This window comes from Agelaius tricolor, unplaced genomic scaffold (assembly GCF_023055355.1).
Source record: "Agelaius tricolor isolate 1412-34295 unplaced genomic scaffold, bAgeTri1.0.p SCAF_3, whole genome shotgun sequence".
Taxonomy (NCBI): domain Eukaryota; kingdom Metazoa; phylum Chordata; class Aves; order Passeriformes; family Icteridae; genus Agelaius; species Agelaius tricolor.
In genome coordinates, this window is record NW_027269263.1 from 15,359,955 (window position 1) to 15,365,954 (window position 6,000).

Consider the following 6,000-nt stretch of genomic DNA (forward strand, 5'->3'; position numbering starts at 1 on the left):
CATAATAGCATCTACTACGTAATGAACATTACAAAAATTGCATATTATTCAGACAGTGGATTTCTTTTTAATTACAGAGTAAGTTTTCATCATTAATGAGCCATTTTGCACGGGTCTCTTTGAATATTTATAGAATCTGAAGATCAACATTGCATGATGTTCTGAAATCTATTAGTGCTGCTTATTTATTTAAAGAAAACATTCTTCTTACCCTTACCAGGTCATACCATCTGGTTCTTGCTTTGATAACAAGATAGTAATGAGCGTGATCACAAGCTAGCTCTGCATCCGTTATCATCTGTTTTTTTCACAGAGAAGAAAAAAAAAACCAAAAAACTAAGTATGTTTTACGTTAGTGGCAGCTTTAATCTCCACAAGTTTCCTTCCCTTTTGTTGTTCTTCATGTTGGTAGTGGTTTTGTTTTCTAATTTCTAAGATACACATTAAAGATTGTTACTTCACATCTGTGTAAACTTAATTCTTTAAATATTGCCTTATTTCCCTGGCTGCAGGTTAGCAAAGATGTTTTAAATGTTGTAATTCCCTATTTATTTTCAAATCAATGCTGTTCAATTCTCCCTCAAACTCAAGAGCCAGTGTGGATCATTTATACACATAGAAGGAAATGTTAATTATCTCAGAAACAATTATATCCTGGAGTGACTCCAGGAAGATTATCCTTGATTTACATCAATTACATAGACCAAAACTATCTCTGTGAGTCACCAAGGCATGGCTAGAAATGGGGAGTAAGACAAAAAACATTTGCAAATTCAGTCATCATTGCAAGTGCCTAAATTTTGGGAGCTGGCAGTTCTGATTGAATCCAAGGACACAGAGGAATACAGGAGACTCAGGTTGCAGCACTGCACAGAAATCTGACTAAATCCATGTGCTGTACAAGGACTGCCACACCTGAGGAGTACTTCTTGAGAGAAGAGTCCATAAACATAAAAAATTGACCAATAAAATAGTCTGAAAACTTAACTGTGAAAATGCAAGTGCTCTGCAGGCTTCCCATCACTGTGTGTTCTTTGTTAAACTTCTGAATCAGTAAGAATATTTGAAATGGGGAAGTTCTGGAGCTAAAGGCAAAAGATTTCAATTTCTAGCTATGGATAAACTGAAATGGAAATGAGAGCACAACAGTAATTAGTAATCTCAGATTCCAACTGGTAGGAAGATTCAATTATAATTTGGGAGGTTCAGGTGGGATAATGGGAAAAAATTCTTCACTGAAAGGGTGGTTGAGCATTGGAACAGGCTTCCCAGGGAAGTGGTGGACTCATTGTCCCTTGAAATGTTCAAAAAATGAGCAAATGTATTAGCACTGTGATATGGTTTAGCTGCCATGGTGGTGTTGGGTCAGAGGTTGGGTTCATTGTTTTTGGAGGTTTTTCCCAGCTTTAATGATTCTGTGGATATCACTTTCCTTTCTTGTTTTAGACTGATGTCCTCGATTCACTCTGTTGTCCAATTCAGCAAAAAATAAAAACAAACCAAGCAGATAAATATTACTACCATTAGAGCCAACAGTAAAGCAGTAAGAGACAAATAAAAACTGGGAAATAAGCCTATGTGTATGTATCACATCATCACTGCCACAGTGGAGATGAGTTGCTGATCAGGAGCTTTTCCAGTCCTGTTGTATCTTGTAATTATTTTTATGAATTTTTCTCTCTCTTCATAGCTAAACGGAGTTTCACTCTGAGCTTTTAGAATGACTTTTTTATGGCTTAAATTTTGTTTATCATTGAATTTAAGCTCAAACTTTAAAATTCCAGACATTTTAAGCAGTATTGCTTCTCACAGGAAAGGAAGATGGGACTCTTTGTCCTCCATCCACTCCATGGGGCCTCTGCATGTCTCTCCTCATCTTGTCTGCTCCTGGTGCTCTGCTGGCTTAAAACTCTGGAGCATGAGGCTCCACTGTTCTGCAATACTCTGACAGCAATATTCATGCCAGAACTCACAGACACTGACTCAGACAGGTAATAGCCTGCCTGCACTTCCCTCCAAAAGCACAGCTGATTCCCAAACCATGTTCCAAGCCCCAAGATGCAGCAAAGTTTTCCAGTTTGGACACTCACTCAGCTCTCAGGCTTCAGCTGGGGCACCAGTTTATATGTTTGACCTCACAGATTGAAACAGCCACCAGGGGTAGTTCTGGCATTTTAATCCAGTCTCAAAGGACTCAATGTCTAATCAAATGCAGCCATAAATCACTGAGAACTTGGTAGAGCTCCCTGTTTAAGCTTGATAAAGATGTATTTTAATACCACATCTTCATTTATACCCACTATGAGCATTCACGCTGTATATTTATTTCTGTAAACACAGCAGGTTACTGTAGGTGCTGTGCAACTTTTTCTTGCTTGCTTGTGAGATGGCAGGAGCCAAGGAAGTACTTCCTTAGCTGCTTGGGTGTGAAACAGTCAACAGAATTCTTGCTAATGTAACGTGGAGGTCAGGTTCCTTCCCAACAAACCCAGTGGGTACAGGAATTCCTCAAGGCAAGCAAAAGCTGTTCAGAACTTGCTGATACTGTCACTGTTGCTGTCTGCCTCACAGAAGGCAGAATAGGTGTCCTAACAAGGAATATTTAACTAAATATATTAAACTAAATATATTTTACTGGTCTACTGCATATTTTTAAAACATAAATAACACAGGTTTGCTCTCAACTTGTACTGGTAACAGGCAAGCATTTTAATGCAGTTTAAGAATGCAAAGCATTTGTAGCTTTGCCTTACAGAAAATAATAACCAAATGTAGAAAAGCTGGAAAATCAGCTCTTGATTAAGATCACCATCTTGCAAACTTTGGGGACTTATAACACCTTCTTGAAGGACCATTTTTATTAATAGATGGGCTGTTCCATGAATGAGTAGTGCAGAGATACTCTTTGCTAATTGCAGAATACTTAATAGCTATGCTCACAAAAGGATGGGAAAAAATAACCCAGAATGTATTTTCCTGGCAGAGACTGCAGAGAAAACAATTAGGAATAAAAAAAGGTTTTGCCTTGAAAATGAAATGTATTTGAACTGGAAGTCTCTGAGAACACAGAAGCCTTGAAATCCAACAAAATTTTAGAGCCACTTTCCCAACAGCTTCTCCAAACTTTTAAAACAAATGTTTGGATCAAAATAGCTACCAGCTTCACTGCCAAAAGCAAACCAAAGCTCGATGTATTTACCCCACAGATATCCATCAGCATATCATTACGGTGATTGAAATATTCCTCAGCAGTCATGCAGTGATATTTAGCATCATTTGCTCTGTGGTTTGGGCTGTTACATAATGTAGCTCCCAGCCCATTCAATCTCCCATCTGCAAGAATGAAATTGAAGCGAAGCAAATATTGAAAGTATATTAAAGATAAATAGTACAGTAATAAAGCATAAACAAACCAAGAAATTCTACAACTGAATACTTCACAGCACAGCTTGACAAAGTCCAGCAGCTGCCTGCAGCATTAGTGGTGTCCACCCAATTTGCTGTAATGGCCTCAGCTGCCATTTCCCCAGCACACGATGAAGAAGGAAATCTCAAGCTGAAGAAAGCCCTACTGCAGTCTGAACCAACGTGAGCTGTATCAGGGGATTTGCCCTCAAAACCCCTTGGCTTAACAGAGCATCACCCCTGAAACTCTTCTACCTGATGTTTTGGCAAGTATCAGTCCCACACAAACAGCTTCGCATTGTCGCAGCTTTATTATCCCATGGCCACTTTCCCAGCAGGGCACTCATCTACTTCCAGTCCTGAAGGACCAAGGTTCTTTTTTGGCCATAGAAAATCTATTTTGGTGACTGACTGAGATCTGATACCTTCTGCTCATTGTGCAGTGGTACTCTAGAAGCCTGTTTTGCCACGCTTCTGTGGGGAAAAAGAGAATAAGCATCTTGTGTAACCTCTTGAGCATTTTAGGAGTTTTCTGCAACATATGAGTCACAAAGAGGAGTGAAGAAATTCATGACAGATTTTAAACTGGGAAAAACTTGCAAAGAAAAATATACACACTGACATTTTACTACACCCTACTCCTGATTGTGATAAAAAACTACTAATATAATGGTCCTTCATAAAGGAATATTTCATTTATTTTTAAAATATTTCCATACGCTGGCATACAGAGCCTGTACAACTGCTAAAAAAAATCACTAAATAGTTTTCTCTGCATCATTTTAACTTCTTCTAATTTTACTCTTTAAACCCTGTTCTCCTCTACAGACTTGCACTATCCTTTCTTTTTATTTTTTTTTTTTAATTTGAGTTTCTATTGAAATATAGTCAAGAACATTTGCACTTATGTTATCTTCCTACTAGAGATTATAAGAAGAAGATCAGGTCTCTTTTTCTGTAACTACAGACCACCCTCTACCCCAGTGAATCACAAACCATAGAAAAAGAAAAAAAGTTAGGAGGGTTTTTTCCTTTGCCTTCTGGTTTCTGAGACTCACTTTATATTAAATGTGGGTCACACTTCCTTTTACAACTATGTGATATAGTAACATATGGAAAGAAAAGCTGTGATTCTCATAATTGGCAAAAGCTTTAAATACAGACAAAACACTGTTGATCCTTGATTTAAATCAAAGAGCTGGCACACTCATTTTCCCTGAGGTCAACCTGTTTCAAAAATCTTTTATTGTGCTCCTGGATGTAAAGGTGCACATATTTTGGTGGATACCTGATTAGCTGGCTGCATTCACAAACTACATTCACAAACTTCTAAACTTCCAGGCCTGAATGAGGAAAAACCTGAACATTATGTCAGCCACCCACAAGTCAGCTCTTCCTCTTGTCTTACTCCTAAAAGAGAAATAATGACAGCAGAAAATAGTAGTAACAGCACGAAAAAAGTAAATGCAGCCTCTGAGAAAAAAATTACAGAAGCACAATACAGAAGCTAAAACAGGCCTTGAAACCAATGACAAAACTGTCTTCAGTGGCATCAGAATTTCACCCACAAATTCAAACCTGGAACATAAATTTAGAAATAAATGATGAATGGGTAATTACTAACTAGCTCTAGTCTACACTGAGGCATCCACCCCAAGCAATTGGCTCACACTGCATAAACTTTGTCTTTAAGGGCTGAAAATGAAAACCCTTGACAGCAGTGCCTTGAAATCAGTGAAATGACTGATGGGGTATGGCAAACAGCTGAGATTTAAAATAATGTGATCCCAAACTATGAATACACTCTTATTCACTCTTTAGCAACTGTAAATCAATGAAGACCAGATCCTCATTATACAGGTGGACAACATATCTGTACCTACACCAACAGCAAACCTTGCCCTCTTACTGGTATTCTTGATACCCAAATAAAACCATCAATTGCATTATAGGCAACAGCATTTCAGCATTCTCTAGTAGCAACATTCCTTAACAGCTTAAAAATCCAAAAGCAGTATTTTAAATTAAACCCAGGCCACACCACAGATTTCTCACTGTATGTACTGCCCATAGAACTGGGCATAAATGTCTTTCTTTCCTTAAAGAACTGGTTACTGTCCTCTGGCTTTTTACACAGAGTAGAAAAAGCTTCTGAACAACATTACCATGAACCATTGACTATAATTTAGGATATAATATCATTTCACAACTGTGAGTAAGAGTTTCAAAATGCTGAGAATGAGGATCTGCTCAAGACAGAGCAATCAGTCATTTACTTTTTGCAATCTGTTAGTGGTGACAACTCCATAGCAACTACCTGTGGATCTTCATTCACATCCCACAGGTTTCAGCCTCCCTCTTGGCCTGATCAGCAGCTTAGCTGGATCAGGAGCCAAAGAATACAGGCAGTGTGCTAAAAATCATACCACTGATCTCTTCCTAATTTCACCAATAGCCTTCACTTGAAATACAAAGCTTCTAGATCTCTCAGGAAAGGTTTGTTTCATGCTTTAGTACTGTTAACATTTTTTAAAACTTCCAGTCTTGCCACAAAATCCAGATAACTCAACCTTCCATCTGGTAACCCTAAATTCA